The 22,058-nt window shown below is 45.5% G+C and overlaps 2 long non-coding RNA genes across 9 annotated transcripts in view; both read right to left on the bottom strand.

Annotated features, from left to right (window-relative positions):
- LOC123352769 overlaps nt 1-7,395 on the bottom strand; it is a 73,248-nt gene extending 65,853 nt beyond the window's left edge. For all 8 annotated transcript variants that reach the window (XR_006574285.1, XR_006574286.1, XR_006574287.1 and 5 more), the window contains exons 1-3: nt 7,257-7,395; nt 6,736-6,836; nt 5,886-5,973 (exon numbers count right to left, since the gene is read on the bottom strand). This is a non-coding gene — a long non-coding RNA (uncharacterized LOC123352769). The remainder of the gene's footprint in view (nt 1-5,885; nt 5,974-6,735; nt 6,837-7,256) is intronic.
- A 2,245-nt stretch (nt 7,396-9,640) lies between these two features.
- LOC123365379 lies at nt 9,641-21,158 on the bottom strand. Its single transcript, XR_006577551.1, has 3 exons — nt 20,393-21,158; nt 12,931-13,106; nt 9,641-9,747 (listed from the first exon to the last, which is right to left on the bottom strand). It is a non-coding gene; the product is annotated as an uncharacterized LOC123365379 (long non-coding RNA).
- Nucleotides 21,159-22,058: the final 900 nt, after the last annotated feature.

The raw sequence follows: 22,058 nt of genomic DNA, 5'->3' as shown, positions 1-22,058 counted from the left end.
CCACTTTGGCGTGGGCAAATCTACCGTGGGGGTTGCTGTGATTGAAGTAGCCCACGCAATCGTTGAGCAACTGCTCTCAAAGGTAGTGACTCTCGGAAACGTCCAGGACATCATAGATGGCTTCGCCGCGATGGGATTCCCAAACTGCGGTGGGGCTATAGATGGGACTCACATCCCTATCCTGGCACCAGCCCACCAGGCCAGCGAGTACATTAACCAAAAGGGCTACTTTTCAATGGTGCTGCAAGCACTGGTAGACCATAGGGGACGGTTTACCAACATCTTCGTTGGGTGGGCGGGCAAGGTTCATGACGCGCGTGTGTTCAGGAACTCTGGTCTGTTTAAACGCCTCCAGGCAGGTACTTTCTTCCCGGAACACAAACTAACGGTTGGGGATGTGCAGATGCCTACAGTGATCCTCGGGGACCCAGCCTACCCGCTAATGCCCTGGCTCATGAAGCCCTATACAGGCGCCTTGGACAGAGAGAAGGAACTCTTCAACTACCGGCTGAGCAAGTGCAGAATGGTGGTGGAGTGTGCTTTCGGACGTCTCAAGGGGAGATGGCGGAGCTTACTGACTCGCTCGGACATCAGCACACAGAGTGACCCTGGTGCCTACTGACTGCAGTGTGTGTGTGCCCTGCAGTTGATCATGCCCCCAAGTCTGTACCCTGGTAATGTAGGCTATACCGTGCAATTATAAATCCCCTCCCCCCCCATACACAAAAAAATCCTCTAACACGAAAGACGTGACCGAAACAGTGAATAACAGCAAACAGCTTTTAATAATCTAATACACAGTGGGGGGATGAAACTTGGATTTGGGACTGGGTGAGCCTGTAAGGGAAGCACTTCTACAAATGTATAGCGTGAGAGGTGTGTGGTACATTAGCGCTATGCAGTGGTGCAGTGACAGTTCTCACGGCCCCTACCGCCCCTCCGTCTTGTACTTTTGGGTGAGGGGGGGGCAGGACTTCTTGGCGGGGGAGGGCGGTTGCAGATACACTGCAGGGGGGCTCTGTCCTCCTGCCTGCGGTCCTGCAGAACATCAACAAGGCGCCGGAGCGTGTCCGTTTGCTCCCTCATTAGCCCAAGCAGCGTTTGAGTCGCCTGCTGGTCTTCCTGCCGCCACCTCCCGTTCGCTGTGTGTGCGATGCTGTTGACATAGGGTCCCCCTCCACTGTCTCTGCTCTGCCGCCTCGGCTCTGGAGCAGGCCATCAGTTCCGCGAACATCTCGTCCCTAGTCTTTTTCTTTCGCCGCCTAATCTGCGCCAGCCTCTGCGAGGGGGATGCCGGGGCAGTCCGGGAAAGAGCCGAAGCTGTGTGATGGGAAAAGTAACTGATTTCCTTGAACAGATACATGTTTGCGAACAGTGAACACAGTCTAGTCAGTTTCTCTGAACAAGACCATACAGGGCAACAAGTCTCACGAGATCTCAGGCCAAGTTCGAGATTTCGGAATACGCTCTCATTGGCTGCGGCATTGCACAGGAGAGCGGACAAGTGGGGAGAGACAGCTGAATCCATCTAGCAGACAGTCCTGGTAAGCCTTACAGTACATTCTGCTTATCAGTTAATGGATAGCTGTGCCCTCCGCTAAAGGCAATCTGGAAATCATATACTCTGACCCTTTTCCAGCCACTCCCGCCAGTGCACGGGAAAGATCAATGTATGCTTTTCCTATGTGGCCTACAACACGTGGCTGTTAAGCGAGGGTCATTGTTATGCAAAGTAAAAGTCAACCATTCACAACAGTAACAATACACTAATTGCCCTAATTAGATGCAGCATTTCATGAACGAGATCACCCTGATGCGGGTCCCTCGGAGTCACAAAGAGCGGATGCTAAGGGAAGCCCTGCAGAGACCAGGACCATATGCGGCCATGCTTGTCGAGGCGATGATTCCCATCTACATAAGGATGTCCTGGCGCGGAAGAGTGTGCTTCCACGGAGCACCCAACAAGGCACCTCTCCCCAGGAACCTCCTGCGGAGGCTTTTCGAGGACCTAAATGAGACCTTTCTTGAATTGTCCCTGGAGGATTATTGTTCAATCCCTATATGTGTGGACCTACTTTTCATATAGTTTTTCATTGAAAATTTTATATATAGTATTTCTATTTTTTTATACCTGTTTTATAAAAAATAAATGTTTACATGTTTAGAGCACTTACCGCCTGATCCTTCCCCTGATTCAGAGTCCGGGTTAACTGCCGGGGAGGCTTGGTAGGGGATCTCTGTGAGGGTGATGAAGAGATCCTGGCTGTCAGGGAAAGCGGTTTTGTGTTCGCTGTCGCCTGCGCCGTCCTCCACAGACCCTTCCTCATCTTCCCCATCGGCGAACACCGAGGAGGAACTGTCCAGGTTCACTATGCCATCCACTGAGTCCACGGTCACTGGTGGGGCAGTGGTGGCAGACCCACCTAGAATGGCATGCAGTGCCTTGTAGAACCGGCATGTCTGGGGCTGGGCTACGGAGAGTCCGTTTGCCGCTCTGACTTTTTGGTAGCCTTGTCTCAGGTCCTTGATTTTCACGCGGCACTGCATTGCATCCCGGCTGTATCCTTTCTCTATAATTGCTTTGGAGACCTTCTCGAAGGTCTTTGCATTCCGCTTGCTGGAGCGCAGCTCCGACAGCACAGACTCCTCGCCCCACACACCGATCAGATCCAGGACTTCCCGGTCTGTCCATGCTGGGGACCTCTTTCTATTCTTGGATTGGCCGGACTCCTCTGCTGGAGAGCTCTGCATCGTTGCAGGTGCTGCGGAGCTCGCCCCGATGTCCAGCCAGGACGTCAGATTCAAAGTGCCCAGACAGGAAAATGAATTCAAATTTTCCTGTGTGGCTGGTCAGAGAATCCAAGCTCCGACTGCTGTCCAGAGCGTCAACAGAGTGGTGCACTGTGGGATAGCTCCCGGAGCTACTAAGTTCGATTTGCATCCACACCTAGCCTAATTCGAGCTAGCCATGTCGAATTTAGCGTTACTCCACCTGTCGGGGTGGAGTACCAAATTCGAACTAAAGAGCCCTCTAGTTCGAATTAAATGGGTTCCTGGTGTGGACGGTTGAGCGGTTAGTTCGAATTAACGCTGCTAAATTCGAATTAAAGTCCTACTGTAGACCAGGCCTTAGACACTGGTGGGGGGTTTATATGAACATCACAGGGCTATAACCAATTTCTAGTATAATGTGTATCAAGCTCTGTGGTTATTTACAGTCTTTTTCACTGAGGTGTCACCTATGTTCTATATGCTGTAAAGCCACTTAGTAATAAATATTAATATTGCAGTAATATAAATAGTAACATACCCTCTCCAGAACATGCCACAGTGTAAACCAGAAGGCAGATACACCAGATAGAGAAGATAAAACACGGTCTCAATCTATAGTTCAGTTCCAGTCCCTTTCTTCAGGGCTGGCTTTATTAATTAACACAGCAAAGACTCAAAAACAAGAGCCAAGCAACTCTGAACACTTGGTAAAAGGACTTCTTCTAGGAGCCACTGCTGCAACTGTTTCCCCTTTGCTTTTATAGCCATACCACAGATCGCCACATAGTGGGCAGGAAGCCTGGTCTCCCCTTGTAACCTCTTACACACTAGGACTTAAGAACCTCCTTTCTACTTTCATCTACAGCTAAATTAATAATTAGGCTGTAATTGTATCAACGGGGTTCTGGTGACATCTCAGGCCACAAGAGTGTGTTAACGACATGGAGAGCCCAAAGTGGACTCACAGCTAGGGATAGGTACATCAGAGAGGACAAAAGATGGCCTGAATCTCTGCCCATAAGTTCAAGTGAATTCAGAATGAACTTCTTCTGCAGTCTAAAAAAGTTAATGTTGTTTCATAATAAATGATCCACCATTTACTATTTTAACTGTTTCAGTCGTCCAGTAAAAGAGCAGAAATAATACCATGTGATGTCAGCAGCCAATCACAGCATAAATAATGACTTTCATGTACAACCTAAAGACTGAAAACTATCAAAACTATTGGTCAAATTAAACACACATACACAAACCCTATGTTAATAGAACTTTAAGGTTGCAAACTCAAGCACTCAGAAGATGGAAATGCCAGACTTAAGGTTGCTTGTGGAGCCACAATTTGGTGCCTTTGTCCAACCTTGGATCGGAAAATGCACACCAAATCCTGAGGTCACCCTTTTTAAGCAGGCTGTATGATAGAGGCACACCCTGCCGAAAGGTGTGTACCTCTTGAAGTTCCAGGAAAACAGCAGGCCTAAGTCGACCCATAGCTAACAGCCTGCCCTCTGAGCCATGTGGAGGGGCCAGTGAACCTGGGCCACAAGTAATTGCGGGGACAACAAATGAAAAAAACAGGGATGGGAGTGAAGGTCATAGAGTGAGAATCAGGTAACTGGAAGGGGACACTGAGCAGAGAGCTCCTGATAGCACCCATTGTTCCTCAAAGGTATCTAAGGAGTCAGTGGACACAGCCCAGAGGAACTCGGCTTGGAGGCACGACTTCACAAGGGAATAGAAACAGGCCCCACAGTCACAGAGCACCCCCCATCCAACTTCCTCTTCCTGGTCTGGTGGATGGCCGTCTTGCCCAGTGCCAAAAGAAGGTTGACAAGAAGGTCCTGTGACACTCTACGTAGATGTGCTGCTGAAGGGGCAGGTGTCAGCAGAATTTCTGAACCACTCCAGGGTACATTCCCCTACCCCTGGGACCTCCAGAACCTGTCATCAGGCCACTGCCCTATAGTCCTCTCTAGGTGTCCCTGACACACCACTTGAGCTGACTGCATTAAATCCAGCTGGTCTGTCTCCAAATTATGCCCAGAAAACACCTGTACGTGCTCGTCCTTCATATCATTCACTTCCCTGACCTTGTTTCCTGCCCCACACTCAGTGGCTGGACCTGTAGCCACCTGCAGTGGGTGAGGAACCCCAGCTGGCCAGTCTGTATTCCACTCTGGTTCCACAGCCCTCCAGCGATATTAGTTGGTGGCTCCTCCATGGAGCCATGAACACAAGCATGTACCTAACACAGTTCACAAACTCCCCTGACACCTGTCCCTTTTGCAGAGAGAGGGAGACCCCAGAGCACATTTATGTAGAGTGTGTCTGGTTGCAACTCCTCTTTTGGCTTCTTCAGAACCTCTTACTGAGGTTCTGGCTGTACTTTTCCCCACATCTCCTGATTCTTTCACACCTCATCCACAAAGTTGAAGGACCTCCTTGTCAGTCTCCTCCTGGCACCAGCCAAGATGGTCATCCATCACTTTAGGAGGAGGAAGCTGGACTGCGGGTTAGTCTGCGACTGTGGGACCTATTTCCAATCCCTTGTCCACTCATGTCTCCAGGTGGACAAGGTCTGATCCCTTGGATGCCTTCGAGGAGCGGTGGGCACTGACCGAGGTTCTCTCTGAGTGTCCCCTTCTGCTTCCCTGATTTTCAAGCTTCAGCCTCACTTCCATTTCTGTTTTCTCCCTTGTTGTCCCAAGCAATCAACTGTAGCCTGGACTTAGTGGTTCCTCCCTGTTAAATGAGGGGGAGGACCTATAGGTATGGATCTAGACCTGCTTCTCCCAGTATTACAAATAGTACACACCTTCCAACTAAGAGAAATTTTGAGACTCATGAAACCTGGGTTCAGTTCCAGATTTTGTAGGGGAATGCGCTAATCTACCTCTCCCCGTGTGAGTCTATCCCTGTCCCTCGCTGCTTCTGTCCCTTTTCCCCCCCACTGCTCTTATCCATTCTCCCTCACTTCTGTCTATCCTCTGACTACTCTCCTTGCCCCCCATTTCTCCTAATCCCATTCCTCTTGCCAGCTCCTGTTTCTCGCTCCACTCTCCTCTTATCTCCATCCCCTGAAAGCTCCTGTTTCTGTCAACACTTTTGCTCCTCACCCGATTTCATTTGAGTCAGTTTTCTTCCTCCTTCTCCTTGCTGCCTGGGTGGGGTTGGAACACTTGCATTCAGGTTGACTTGCAGAAACTGGGGTGCAGAAGGGGGAGATCATACATCCTCAGTCCAGTCCGCACATAGAAGTTGTGTGAGGATGGAGCAAAAAAATGGACTGTTTCTGAAGCAAGAAGCTACTGGCTGCTTTATAGGAATCTTTACACATAAACCACTTGCTAATCCCTGTAATTTATTCACTGGGTATTGGTAAAATGAATTCCCGGGAATTTACAACTTTACATTCCCAAGAGTTCTATGGCCTATTAATTATTTCCAGATTTTTTATATAAAAATACAAGCAGCAGAATTAACATGCAAACAGTCCAGGGGAAACCACTCCAGGAGAGAATTTGGCCTTCTTTGGGCTGTGATGTTTGGCTACAGATTCATTTTCCCCTGAGTTCAGGTTGTTTGGATCTGGGGTTCTGGTTTGGGCCCATCCCTCCTGTCAACACTGATAAAGGCAGGGGGAAAAGCAAAGATTAATGATTCAGTCCCATTCTCTCAAGGGAGAGGCTTCACCACCTCCATCCCATGTGTTTTTATTATAAGGGAGAGCAACAAGAAAAGCAAATTAAATTAACAGGAAAAAGACAGCAGGTATCTTTCTGCCTTGAAGAGCAACTCAATTCTTTTCTTTACATTTTACTCCTCCCCACTTTTCTGAATTTATTCTAACAGCAACCCCTAGTTCTGTTCTCTCCAGAGTCCCAATGTTCTTAATATTGGATGAGTAACATCCATTTATTTCCCCTTAAACCTGCTTTAGATACAGATGAGAAAGCTCTCCCTTACCAGGTGTTCTGCCCATGTGTCTGTCCATCCACACTCTGTCTGTCCTTCCACTGTGGATCATCTCATCTCCCTTAACAGGGATGACAGTTTAATGGCCAGATCTATGGAGAAAATAATTTAATATTATCTCTTATTTTTTTAAGAAACATGAGGAGCTAGGCAGCCCCTGCCCTCCCCCGCAACACCTCCTGTTATCACAGTTGCCAACTTTCACATGGCAAATAAACACCCCAACTTTCACAATAAGTCAAAAAACAAGCCAATCCCATTTCAAAACAAGGCCAAAACAAGCCAATCCCTAAGAACCCCAACACTCTATGTGACTAGATCCCCCCGGCGTGCAGTCTGGGACTGTGGTGGGCCCTCTGTGCATCCCTAACTCTCTCCCCACCTTGCCCCTTCCCTCTACTTGCTCCCCCTTACTCCTGCTTGCCCGGGAGCCAATCAAAAAAAGAAGCAGCAAGCTACAAGCCAAAGAAACAACAAGCTACAAGTAAAAAACTAGCCAACAGGCAACTCACAAGCCAATTAAACCAAAAACAAGCCCAATTTCTGCATTTTTTCCGCAAGTTTGGCCTGTCTGCCTGTTATGCTCTCCTCTCCCTGTGCAGCTCAGCTTGTCAGAACCCTCATCAACTTGATGTCACAAAGGGACTGAGGGTTTCCCAGGCAACCAGGTGACCAAACAATGGGAGGAACTACCCAGGGGACAAGTTGCAAAGGCCAGGCCTGAGCTTACCAGACCCTTTGAGAGGGGATTCACCCTTGAATCCTTCTGAATTACCTTTACTCTGAAGTTAAGGGTCACCCAGAGTTGATGTTTGTCAGGGACAGTGTGAGGATAGTCCTGGAGAATGTATCAATGATTTTTGTTGTGTTTACGGTATACACACAGAGAAGCTAGAGAAAAACATGAAATACTCTTGCTAGACGCATACTGTGGAGCTTTTAGTGCGCAGTAGCAGGGTCCACACAGTGAATTAATCAGCAGCAAGCTTGTGTGCTGTAGATTCACTTTCCATAGCTTCGTAAGGTTGGCAGTCTGAGTGCATAAGGTTGGTGCCATCATCTGCTATGCAGCCAGAGTGGGCAAGAATGGAATCTTCCTCCTGAGCAAACCGCTCTAGACTCAAGACTCACACAATGAGATCTTACCTCTTGTACATGGGAGGCAGTATGGTTCAATGAATCCAGTATTTACATTGGTCAGATTTATGAAGAGTCAAAATGTGGTGAAAGCCTTGAATAAACCAAGATGAAGCCAAACAGCTGGAGTGTCTGAGACAATCTAGTCTGGTGCTTTCAGGATGAGGAAAGGAGAAAGGCAGAGAGATAATTGTAGAAAAGAGGCTTAGGCTATGTCCACACTACAGACTTTACAGTGACACAGCTCTATGCTGGCTGGAGAGAGCTCTACAGGCCAGCATAATTAAACCACCCCCTACGAGCGGCAGTAGCTCTGTCAGTGAGAGATGCTCTCCTGCCGACATAGCACTGTTCACACTGGCGCTTTTGTCAGTGAAACTTACGTCAGTCACAGGGTGTGGGTTTTTTTTCCCACACCCCTGAGAGACAAATGTTTTGCCAACAAAAGTGCTAGTGTAGACAAAGCCAGTCAGAAGCATTTTTGCTCACTGAACCTACAGCACTGACCCTCGTGCTGCTGATTATTCTTAGAAGCAGAGGCCTTCTTCTCATGACCATATAGTACATTACAAAAAATAGTTAAGTTATAAGTGTAACCTTTCTACCAGGTGAAGTCAGCAGCAACAAGGGCCGGGTTCAATATTTAGGGGCTCCTCTTAACAATACAACGCAGAAACAGCTGGGGCCCCCACCCAGTAATCTGGGAAAACTCAGCACCACCCATGGACAACTCTAAGAGGAAATATTTCCCTATTCACAAGCACGGAGTCTAACAAAAGAGCTTTTGGTAAATGGAAAGGGAACTTAAGCATTAATCTGGGAAAACACCACCAACGCCACACTCAAAAGCGTGCAACCATAAGCAAACCTGACCCCACAGTGCATTGAGCAGTGTCCTTTGCCTCAATTCCCCACCTTGTGGTGGGAAAGTGCGACGAATGAATGTCCCTTAAAATACGCCACTCCCCTCTCCCTCTGCTGCACCTCATTCACAGTTGGCTAATAAGACCCAGAGTTCAGAGGTATGTTTTCAGGGGTTCACCTCCCACCTCAGAAAGGGGTGCATGTGTCAGGCAATGTCTCTATGCCTTTGCAATTGACTGTTTGCCCCTGCCTCCATTGCTTTTCTCTGCTGCGTTTGGTCATGCACTGTCAATGTTGGATGCTCACTGCCATTTCTGCTATCCCATGCTCTGAGGTTCAACTTCTTAACCCAGGTCTTTAGTGATTTCAGCTCTTAATGATTTTACTGGGTAGCAGGGAGCCTCACTGCTACTACAGTATCTGCCTTGTCTTTCATTTCACTACTGTCCTTACGCCAGGTCTAAGGTATAGCCTCCTAGACCTGCTTATCAGTGATTCAGCCCTAGTAATCCCTGAACAGAAACACTGACTCTCAATTGAGTCTAATCAGCTCTACCTTTAAACATTAGAGGGGGGCAGGTCAAATGGTGTATTGGAATCTTTAGGCAGAGGCCACACCACCAGGCAGGAACATCTGTCCCCACCTCCTCTTATCTCCACTAGGATTTGGCATCCCTCCCCTGCTCCTTAGCCAGTGAGGTTCAGTGTAGGGCGACCCCCTCCATCAGGGCAGGCTAAGTAAAGTTCTGCTGCCCTTTACTCATACAATAAGAACAAGACCATTTCAATCCCTTGCACTCAATACAACAGTGATTTGTAACCGAACACCAGCCAAAAATACTCATTTTGGCACAGTAGCTCCACCATGCTGCACACCTAGGCAGAGTAGATGTGTCTATGCAAACATGGTGTGTTTCTGAAGTCTTTTCCTCCAGCTCATCAGTAGATGTCAGGGGAGAGCTCATTCAGATCCTGTTTATATATGCAACAGAAAACAGGTTCCTATAATGGAAAGAGTAAAAGACAACCTTAGCTATAGGCATTGCTACCTGTGCCACCTACAATGCATACACACAGATGAATTAGACAAATTAGAGGACTGGGCCAAAAGAAACCTGATGGAGGTTCAACAAGGACAAGTGCAGAGTCCTGCACTTAGGACAGAAGAATCCCATTCACTGTTACAGGCTAGGGACCGAATGGCTAGGAAGCAGTTCTGCAGAAAAGGACCTAGGGGTTACAGTGGACGAGAAACTGGATATGAGTCAACAGTGTGCCCTTGTTGCCAAGAAGGCTAATGGCATTTTGGGCTGTTTAAGTAGGGGCATTGCCAGCAGATCGAGGGATGTGATCATTCCCCTCTATTCGACATTGGTGAGGCCTCATGTGGAGTACTGTGTCCAGTTTTGGGCCCCACACTACAAGAAGGATGTTGAAAAATTGGAAAGAGTCCAGCGGAGGGCAACAAAAATGATTAGGGGGCTGGAGCACATGACTTATGAGGAGAGGCTGAGGGAACTGGGATTGTTTAGTCTGCAGAAGAGAAAAATGAGGGGGGATTTGATAGCTGCTTTCAACTACCTGAAAGGAGGTTCCGAAGAGGATGGATCTAGACTGTTCTCAGTGGTACCTGATGACAGAACAAGGAGTAATGGCCTCAAATTGCAGTGGGGGAGGTGTAGGTTGGATATTAGGAAAAACATTTTCACTAGGAGGGTGGTGAAGCACTGGAATGAGTTACCTAGGGAGGTGGTGGAATCTTCTTCCTTAGAGGTTTTTAAGTTCAGGCTTGACAAAGCCCTGGCTGGGATGATTTAGTTGAGCAGGGGGTTAGACTAGATGACCTCCTGAGGTCCCTTCCAACCCTGATATTCTATGGTTCTATGAAGATGGTTAAGGATGCTAAAGCATTTTGTGAATTAGAAAGAGAATTCCCCAGGAGTGTTTAGACATACTGATAAACAGCACACTGAAGAACTAGTGATATTAAATTACTAGTACAAACATGCTTCCAAGAATTCATAAAGAAGCTGGACTAAGTACAATATCCACCAATCAATCTTTGAAAGCCACTCAAATAATTATTTGGGAAATAATATTGTCCCAATGGGACACCAATATGAACCTTGTCCTAGAAGGTAACGGATCTCTTCCATCTTTTAGAATGAAATTTGGACTAGTTTTCTAAATCACAGTTTAAAAAAAAATCCTGAAATGGATCCAACACTCCTCAGAACTCCCCAGTCCATGAAACCAGAGTTGTTGGAGCTTTTTCAGGCTCTGCCAGCATTTTCTCCCGGGAAATCTCTCCTGTGGCATTTCCAACTTAGCTTGGGAACTCCCAAGTTAAATTGTCCATGGCAAGTTGTCCTATTGGCTTTAATGGAACTACTGGCCTGAGTAAAGTTAAGCACATCAACTGGAATGGCATTTGTTACTGCACTGAAGACTGTTCATATCTTGTAAACTTTCAGTAGAAAAACTAGACAGAAAGTGGATATTAATTAATTGAAATTGCAATGAAGAACCCAGGTAATTAAATGTTACAGCAGCCACACTAACAAAATTAATGCATCATAATTATTGTCATTACAGTAAATATCAAGCAGATTAATAATTGTTAGTTAATTGTCATCAGTGCCATCCTACATTTCTTCCAGGGTATTTGAATGTTTTTTAATCTTTCCTTTAGTCTCCATTAGTTTAAAGAGACACTGTCAGCTTGAAATCTAATCGCTTTTAAAAACAATGAATTATAGGTAGTTTTAAGTCCCCCCCAAGTTCCCTTGTCAATTTTTGTGGTTTTACAATTACATATTCTTATTTTTAAAATGTTTTTCTTTCTCATGTATAAAATTAATATAAGGAAAACTGATAATTAAGTACATGTGTAACATTAAGCATATAAGTAATCTCATTAACTTGAATAGGACTATGCACAAGATTAATGTTATGCATGGGCATAAGCCCCATGCTTTGGGTGGAGTACAATTAAGGCCAACAGTAGCAGGTAAAAGTATAGATAGACATCATATTTTAAATCGATGGTGTCTCTTTAAGTCTTACGAACTGAGGAAGACTTGAACTAAAAAAGAAATATTCCTGAATATATGCCATACATGATTACAGACAAGAGTGAAAGTTTCAGATATTTATTTCTCCCCTACACCTTAGCAAAACTAGATTTTTACATTAAAAGTTGTCTTTGTTTCTTCTAAGTTGGAAATTGATGCTCGATAAGGGCACAGATTTCTGAAACTGATACACTGTGTCTGAACTTAAAGTGAAAATGTATCCTTCATTAAGATTTCTTTTTATTCTAGAAGACTAAGCTACAAAAGTTCTTTGAACTATATGGTTTTAATGACTGATCCACTACAATGTGTAGTCTGCTATGTGTTTGCATACTGTAATGGATCAGTCAATAATCTGTTATTTGTGTTTGTTATCCTCTATTAACAGATGGATATCAGTTTCCACTATTTATATTATGGCATTTCCTATTTTTCTATTTTTCTTCCTCTGTTCTTTAACTTCAGTCTATTGTAAAGGTGGTTTTTTTGAGCATTTTGTATTTATGGAATGTTGGGGCTCAAGAGGCAGAAATGAGGAAGGAGGAATAGAGAGGAGCAGAGGAATGAAGTGTGAATGTTAGAGTCAGGAGACTGAGAGCAGGATGCATGGTAATATAGAAAGTGTCCACAAAAATCCTGATCTAAAGCGCATTGAAAACGATAGGAGTTTTTGTCATGAGTTTTGGATCAGGCAACTGCAGCTGGAAGTCTGGGGTGCTGATTTGGAGAAAAGCAGGATCTGATATTAGAAATGTCCACACTAGCCTTGTCTGGAATAGGAAAATGAAGCATGCTTAACAAAAATATTCACTAACGTATTAATCAACATGTCCTTAGAAATCACACGGCACCCAGTGAGGACAAAGACAGTGGTATTTGAAAACATGTTAATTGGTAGCGGTCAACCCGAGGTGAGAACTGGTGATTAAAATGTGTTGATTAATATGTGGTGGTGAACATATTTACTACACTACCGCCCATTTAATCTAAACTGGGTGCCTCCTGCTCTGATACAGCTGCCTCCAGCTGGGCTGGGTTTCTGGGTGAGTTGGAGACTTTTAAGCTGGCAGTTCTTAGGGGAGCCACATGATGGTGGGGTATCCACCAGTACCTGCAAGGTCCAAGAGAAGGTTCCCAATCTCTGCGCTAGAGAACTTCAGGGGAGAGCGAGGACCTCGGCGGCCCCTACTGCTTCCTCCACTGCTGCAATCTGTATTTCTAGCTGTTGATCTGATCCTGTTCTCATTACTGTGGCAAAAATTCCATTGAAGTCCAGGAGAGTTTTGCCTGAATAAAGACAGGAAGACGGGAGAGCTGCAATAGATGCTGCCTGCATCTGTCAAGAAGTTGAAAGATTAAATAAGAAAACTATTTTTTATTCACTCATTTTGATTTACGAGATGACGACAATCTATAATAAGTAAAAGCACCCGGGACAAGGTAAGAGATCTTGGGTGGATCTGCTAAAGCAATACATTTGCTCTGAAATCAGTTATGGTTTGTATGAAACTGTGGGTAAGAGATTGTACAAGCAGATGTTAAACATGGCTGCATGACTACATCCTGCATTGCCCGCATACCCCCAACCTACAAAACTCTCAGTGAAACCTCTTGGTCTCCAGTTTTATTACTATTTTATAGATAAAAACAAGAGTCTTCTAGTGCTTTAAAGCTTCTGAAGCCCTTGCATTCAGTGGTGACATGCTTTATCTCCTCCGCAAATGGGAAAAAAATGCGATCACTATCCTGTGGGTCATCATCAGCTGTCACTTCCACTTCCACTTGTGTTCTGTGGAAAAATGGCTGCTGTTTAATGAGTGTTGTGCCGTAGCAGCTGGTGACATAACATATATCACTGCTCTACTAGCCCTTAGATTTGTTAAGCAGCTGCCCTAATCTGTCATATGTTTTTTGAAGGTACTAGACATTTACATTCATTCAATTTGTAATGCGAGAACCTCAAAAAGGTCAGTGGTTAGGATGATCACTCAGAGGATTGGATGCTTATCAGAACTATCCATTTATCTGTCAAATCAGGTTCTTGTGAAATTTCAAGCACTTCCTGCTCCCAGTGGGCAGAACCAGATAATACAAAAGTCTTCAATGAGGAAATGTAATTAATAATTTAGAGACCAAGGGAGTAAATTTTTCTGAACCTCTGAAAGGTAAGAGTTCAGTTATCATTTTATGCTAATTTCAAGTTCATTCATCCACCCACCCATTTTTGTATGGGTGTATTTCTATTAGGGATGTGGTTTTTTGTCAATAATGTTATAACATTGCAATCCTCATTGTGGAGGTAGTTATACTGGTATAAGCAGGTCATATAATGGTGTAGCTTATTACTCTGAGGTGAGAGGTGCCTGCTGGTGGAATCTCTAAGGAAGCAGATGGGAGAGCCAAAGGAGGAGGTGGCCAGACTGAGGAGCATCTGTACATAAGAAAAATTCATTGACAGTATTCATATGGAGACTTCCAAGGCTGAGGACGCTATCCAGCTAGAGATGCCACCGGGAGAGGAGGATAAGACTCTCTCACAGGGAGGACTTCTGGCAGCAGGCAGTGCTCCACCCCTACTCCCAACCCACCCTCCACAGTGATGGAGAACCATTATGCTGCCCTGGTAATGAGCGATGAGGAATCACCCCCAAAGGTTGAAGAGGAGAAGCCAGGTATCCTAAAGGCTGGGAGGATCACAGCCACCACTCCCAGGAGGAAATGTAGGGTACGGGTGGTTGGAGACTCTCTTCTGAGGGACAGAGGCATCCATCTGTCACCCTGACATGGCACCCCGGGAGGTATGCTGCCTGCCAGGGTCCCATATCTGAGACTTATGGAGGGATTGTCGAGGATCATCCAGCCCTTTGACTACTGCTCCATGCCACTCATCCATGTGGGCACTAATGATACTGCGAGGTATGACTAATGATACTGTAAGGGATGACCCTCAGCATATCAGAAGTGCCTACAGGGTTCTGGGAGTAAGGGAAAGAGAGTTGGGAGTGCAGGTGGGGTTCTCTTCAGTCCTTCCAGTCAAGGGCAGTGGCCCAGGCAGAGACAGATGCATCCTGGAGGTGAATGCCTGGCTGCAAGGATGCTGTCACCAGGAGGGCTTTGGCTTCCTTGACCATGGGATGCAGTTCCAGGAAGAAGGACTGCTAAACAGAGATGGGGTCCACCTATCGAGGAAGGGGAAGAGCATATTTGGCTACATACTGGCTAACCTAGTGAGGAGGGCTTTAAACTAGGTTCAGGTGGGCAGGTGACCAAAGCCCATAAGTAAGTCAAAAATATGGAGACCTGGGAGAAGGGTCGGAATCTGGTGGGAGCATGAGCTGTTTTAGCAGATATAAGGGAGAGACAAGACAGAACTGGAGGGGGGGAAATCAAATCAGTATCTTAGATGTCTGTATACTAATGTGATTAGTATGGGAAACAAGCAGGAAGAACTCAAAATGCTAGTAAATAAACACAACTATGACATAGTTGGCATCATGGAGACTTGGTGGGATAATACACATGACTGGAATATTGGTATAGAAGGATACGGCTTGCTCAGGAAGGACAGCAGGAAAAAAAAGGGAGGAGGTATTGCCTTATATATTAAAAATGTTTACACTTGGACTGCGGTTGAGATAGAAATATATAAGAACATAAGAATGGCCGTACTGGGTCAGACCAAAGGTCCATCCAGCCCAGTATCCTGTGTAACAACAGTGGCCAATGCCAGCTGCCCTAGGGGGAGTGAACCTAACTGGTAATGATCAAGTGATCTCTCTCCTGACATCCATCACCCATCCTCTGACAAACAGAGGCTAGAGACACCATTCCTTACCCATCCTAGCTAATAGCCATTAATGGACTTAACCTCCATGAATTTAGAAGGTGGAGAAACCTACTGGGGGAAGGCTGTTCTAGATTTGATTTTGACAAATAGGGACGAAATGGTTGAGAATTTGAATGTGGAAGGCAACTCTGGTGAAAGTGAGCATGAAATGGTAGAGTTCACGATTCTAAGGAATGGTAGGAGGGAGAACAGCACAATAAAGACAGTGGATTTCAAGAAGGCAGACTTTAGCAAACTCAGGGAGTTGGTAGGCAAAATCCCATGGGAAGCAAGTCTAAGGGGAAAAACAATTGAAGACAGTTGGCAGTTTTTCAAAGAGACATTATTAAGGGCACAAGAGCAAACTATCCCACTGCGTAGGAAAGATAGGAAGTATGGCAAGAGACCACCCTGGCTTAACCAGGAGATATTCAATGATCTAAAACTCAAGAAAGAGTCCTATAAAAAGTTGAAAATCAGTCAAATTACAAAGGATGAATATAAACAAATAACACAGGCATGTAAGGACACAATTAGAAAAGCCAAGGCACAAAACAAGATCAAACTAGCTAGGGACATAAAAAGAAACAAGAAAACATTCTACATATACATTAGAAGCAAGAGGGAGACCAAGGACAGAGTAGGCTCATTACTCAATGAGGTGAGAAGGACAATAACAGAAAATGTGGAAATAGCAGAGGTGCTTAATGACTTCTTTGTTTCGGTTTTCACCAAGAAGGTTGGTGGCGATTTGACGTCTAACATAGTGAATGCCAGTGAAAATGGGGTAAGATCAGAGTCTAAAATAGGGAAAGAACAAGTAAAAAAATATGTAGACAAGTTAGATGTCTTCAAATCACCAGGGCCTGATGAAATGCATCCTAGAATACTCAAGGAGCTGACTGAGGAGATATCTAGGTCATTAGCAATTATCTTTGAAAAGTCTTGGAAAACGGGAGATATTCCAGAAGACTGGAAAAGGGCAAATATAGTGCCCATCTATAAAAAGGAAATAAGGACAACCCGGGTAATTACAGACCAGTCAGCTTAACTTCTGTACCTGGAAAGATAATGGAGCAAATAATTAAACAACCAATTTGCATACACCTAGAAGAGAATAAGGTGATAAATAACAGTCAGCATGGATTTGTCAAGAACAAATCTTGTCAAACCAACCTGATAGCTTTCTTTGACAGGGTAACAAGCCTTGTGGATAGTAGGGGAAGTGGTAGATGTGGTATATCTTGACTTTAGTAAGGCTTTTGATACTTTCTCTCATGACCTTCTCATAAACAAACTAGGGAAATACAACCTAGATGAAACTACTATAAGGTGGGTGCATATCCCCTTAGGTTGTTTGGAAAATCATTCCCAGAAAGTAATTATCAGTAGTTCACAGTCATGCTGGAAGGGCATAACGAGTGGGGTCCTGCAGGGATCGGTTCTGGGTCTGGTTCTGTTCAATATCTTCATCAGTGATTTAGATAATCGCATAGAGAGTACACTTATAAAGTTTGCAGATCATACCAAGCTTGGAGGGGTTGCAAATGCTTTGGAGGGTAAGATTAAAGTTCAAAATGATCTGGACAAACTGGAGAAATGGTCTGAAGAAAATAGGATGAAATTCAATAAGGACAAATGCAAAGTACTTTACTTAGGATGGAACAATCAGTTGCACACATACAAAAAGGGAAATGATTGCCTAGGAAGGAGTACTGCAGAAAGGGATCTGGAGGTTATAGTGGATCACAAGCTAAATATGCATCAACAGTGTAACACTGTTACAAAAAAAGCAAACATCATTCTGGGATGTATTAGCAGGAGTATTGTAAGCAAGACACGAGAAGTAATTCTTCTGCTCTACTCTGCGCTGATTAGGCCTCAACTGGAATATTGTGTCCAGTTCTGGGTGACACATTTCAGGAAAGAGGTGGACAAATTGGAGAAAGTCCAGAGAAGAGCGACAAAAACGATTAAAGGTCTAGAAAACATGACCTATGAGGGAAGATTGAAAAAATTGGGTTTGTTTAGTCTGGAGAAGAAGACTGAGAGGGGACATGATAATAGTTTTCAAGTACATAAAAGGTTGTTACAAGGAAAGGGGAGAAAAATTGTTCTTAACTTCTGAGGATACGACAAGAAGCAATGGACTGAAAATGTAGCAAAGGCAGTTTAGGTTGGACATTAGGAAAAACTTCCTAACTGTCAGAGTGGTTAAGCATGGAATAAATTGCCTAGGGAGGTTGTGGAATCTCCATCATTGGGAATTTTGAAGAGCAGGTTGGACAAACACTTGTCAGGGATGGTCTAGATAATACTTAGTCCTCCCTTGAGTGCAGGGGACTGGATTAGATGACCTCTCGAGGTCCCTTCCAGTTCTATGATTCTTCCTGTACAGGAATAAACTATACCACTAGAAGCACCTTTCTACTAGTCCACACTAAGCCTCTAGTAGCACTTTTAACTGTGCTTGTGTAGTTAAAGCAGTATATCCTGTGTGTAGATAAGGCCTAGAGATTGTCTGCCTCTCTCCCTTTACCCATCACAGTAATTGAGACTAGCTTCAGGTGCACTTGATGACAGTCCAGTGTTTAAATTAAATTTTTAGGGGCTGGAGACAAGACATTCTTGATGGAGGCTCCCTGCCTCTTGAAGATTCTCATACAGTGCAGCTCTGTGCCGGGTCCAGAGACCTGCAGAGGGCTTGAGATGTCTGCCTCCTTCCCTGGCTAGGCCATAACTGAGCTATAGGGCCCTCCCTTTATACTTCCTGTCCCACCCCTGCACTTCTGGCATAGGGGGTGGGACTGGTTTGGCTCCACCCACCAGGGGGAGGGTAATGGTCCCTCACTTTCAGGCTTAGAGGCAAGCCCCGATACCAAGTGGCAGGATTATCTACCGCCAGTAGAGGATGAGGAACCCCGGTGGGCCAGCCTCTATTCCACCCTGGTCCCATGGCTCACTGGGGATATTGGTTGGCGGCTCCTTGATAGAGCTGTGAGCATAGGCATGTACCTGGCGCAGTTCACCCCCCATCCCTGATGCCTGTTCTTTTTGCGGCGTGAGAGAGAACCTGGCACATGCCTACCTAGAATGTGCCAGGTTGCAGCCCCTATTCCGAGTCCTCCAGAACCTCAACAGGAGGTTCTGGCTTCACTTTTCCCCACACCTTTTCATATTCACATGCCATGTCTGTGATCCCGAAAAGTCGCGAGACCTCCTCATCAACCTCCTCCTGGCACTGGCCAAAGTGACCATCTACAACACTCGGAGGAGGATGCTAGACAAGGGGGTGCTCTGTGACTGTGGGGCCTATTTCCGTTCCTCCCTGGTCTCATGCATCTGGACAGAGTTCCTCTGGGCAGCATCCACTGGCTCCCAGACAGCTTTGAGGAGCAGTAGGCGCTATCCGGGGTTCTCTGCTCGGTGTCCCCCTCTGGATCCCTAGTTCTGAACCTATGACCCCCACTCCCGTTCCTGTTATTCATTAGTTGTCCCCTGAATTCAGTTGGTTCCCAGGTCCAGTGATCCCTCCCATTAGGCTGAGGGAGAGGCTGTTAGACACGGGTGGGCTTGTGCCCACTCACCTCCCAGGAATTCCAATAAGGCCTCACTACAATGCACAGCACATTTTATTTTTTCAACTAAGCATTTTCCTGGCCAGCTGAAAACAGTGGAGGAACTTTTATTTCTGTTGTAGGCAGGGGGGATAATTATTGCCATGGTGGGTGGTTATAGATAGATGTTTTGTTTTTATGTTTGCAATATACTCAAATGCCATGGCAAGAGAGAGAAGCAATATTTTGGATATAACCTGGACATCTTGTTCCTCTCACTGCTATCAATAACTAAAAGAAGTGCTGCCTGAATTCTTCCACTTCTCTGTTGCTAGTGGGCTGTTCCAGTTATGATCTGCTGTGCTCATTAACATTCCATTAAAATCAATGGTCAATTAAAATCTACCTGGTAAATCTAGCAGCAGTCAACAGCTTAACTGCAGGGTTCAGCCAAATATGTCAGAAATAGCTTCCTGCTGACCACAGCCACTCCAAGCGAGACTTGTGTTAAAGAAATGAAGTACTGTCAACCCTTTGCTTATCAGCTAGCCTGCTGTGATAGCTCCCCCCTGCAGTGAAGATCGCTATGTTTACAGTGGTTATTTGTTCAGCACCAAATTGTGTTTAGCTGTTAATCATATGGTGGCATGTACTTGTTCATACAGCTTATTGCAAACATACACCTCCCACATGAAGTACAGTGTTCAATTTTTCCCTATCAAAGTGAACTGCCTATTCTTAGTACAGTAAAATTAGGGTTCATTGTCTGTATTGATTTCTCTATATCAAAAACTCTTGTTTTCAAAAAAAAGAAAAGGGGAAGTGAAAAGTTTCCTAATATCATATACACCCATTTAGGCATCCCAATCCTGCATACACTTATGCATGTAACTTTGTGCACATGCGTAGTTCTACTGAAGTCAAGGGGCTGCTCACTTGCATAAAGTTGAAAGATCAGAGCCCTGGAATATAATTACTTCTGTGACATTTTTTCAAAAGTAAGGGGGAAAACCAGACAGAAAACAAAAGAACAAAACCACACAGGAAGAGGAAGGGAGGGGAAAGGAGAACGACGTCTTGGTTTACTATCCACTAGGGATTAATGAAAGGTTTTGAAGTCGGACCAAATCTTTTCCAGTTTATCTGAAGTGCCTCTTCTCCAAAACGTTACTGTGACAGTGCAGCCTCACCTCTTGTGATCACCTCCTGTCAGCTGGGTGCGATTCTTCTCTCTCTCCTTTCTCTACTCCCAGTGCCTCCTGTTGACTGTTGCCTTTATCAGGCAGGTCTTCAGTGGCTCAGCCCCCTGGCTAAGTCACTCAGTTAATAGGTGAATGGATGGATGAACAGGGTAAAAAGCCCCCTGGGACCTGTCCCTATGCCCTTGTTAATGTCTGTAGCCCTGTCTCTGGGCTCAGTCCTCAGGCCCTTCTAGTCCGTGCCTGCCCTGGTATAGAGCAGTGCTCCCAGGGCTTTCTCCCTGGAGACTTTTTGCCTTTACCAATTTTCATTGCCCCAGCTCTCCAGCCAGGTCACTCCTTCAAGTTCAGCCCCCATCTGGGGTAACAAAGTTCAATGAATGGCTGGCCCTCTTCAGCATCTTCAGCCCTGTCCCTGGGCCTGTTTACATTCCCAGCCTCTTCCTTGGGATTTTAATGCAGAGTCTTATCCCCATCTTGGGGCTTACACCACTTTTCCAGTGGTCAGTAGGGGGGATTCAGGGTCCTAACCCAGGGACCCTATAGACAGCAGCCCCGTACTGTTTACCTTTAATGGCTACTGCTGCTTTCCCTGGGCTGCTTCCCACTTAGTCCCTTCACCTTCTTGAGTTCTTCATTGGTTACCTGTTTGAGCAGCATCTCTCCCAGGCCTCTTTACCTGTGGAGTTTCACTGCTTTCCAGTTCTGGTCCCAGCCAGGGACTGATCTGCTCAGGCCCTAAAGCTCCGTTTAATTGAACCTGCTGTGCTCTGTTTGGCTGCTTCCCTGCAGCCTTTCTAGGCAGGCCTGGAGGACCCACCTTCAGTGCTCCTTTTCCAGAGCGGGGTAGGGTAGGACCATGAGGCCTCCAGCAGGGGGCTTCAAAAGGCATGATACATCCTCACAGTTACCCATTCATTAGCTGCCAGGGCAGCCATGTCACTGAGCCATGTTTCTATCTTTGGAGGCAGTCTGCTCTTCCATCTAAGCAATATGAGTTATTTGGGTACACACAGTGCTCTAGAAAGCCAAGCTTTCCATGAGTTGGAGAGTTTCCAAAACAGTTCTGGGAAGTAATTTTTAAGGCTGTATCCATTATCATATTAATCCTCCTGCCTACTTCTAGCCAAAAGGATTGTATCCTGGGGCAGTCCCAAAACATGTGAGTCAGTGTGGCTCTGAGAGACCCACATCTCCAGCAGCAGTTTGTTTTGGCAAGGCCCAGGCACTGTAAGCTATGCAAGGACCAGTGTGAACAAAATATAATTTTCTGCTGAGTCAGCCTTAACTATAGAGTTAACATGCTGCAAGACACCTCCCCATTGGCAAGGGTTCCAGATATACACAAATCTTTGTTCAAGGCCTGGAACAGACAATCTAAATTAGGGAGGCTCTTTAGGGACAGAAATTGATAACAGGCTACAACTGATCAGCTTGAACCTATGAAGCTCTTTCCACGTAACAATTTTGGAGTCTCTGCTGCTCAAGTGCATCAGGACCAAATATATCCTTCAAGAGATGTTTAAGCTGCAGGTAATGCCATGCAGCTGGACCTGGTAGGTTGTATTGTTGTTGGAGTGGCAGAAACGGATTTTCTGAGATCAACTGAGAGAACCAAATTATTCCCTTATCTGTTCACTCCATCCACATTGACAGA

Source organism: Mauremys mutica, chromosome 1 (assembly GCF_020497125.1).
Source record: "Mauremys mutica isolate MM-2020 ecotype Southern chromosome 1, ASM2049712v1, whole genome shotgun sequence".
Lineage (NCBI taxonomy): Eukaryota > Metazoa > Chordata > Testudines > Geoemydidae > Mauremys > Mauremys mutica.
Note: the sequence above shows the minus strand (reverse complement) of the source record. Positions and strands in the feature narration are given on the sequence as shown.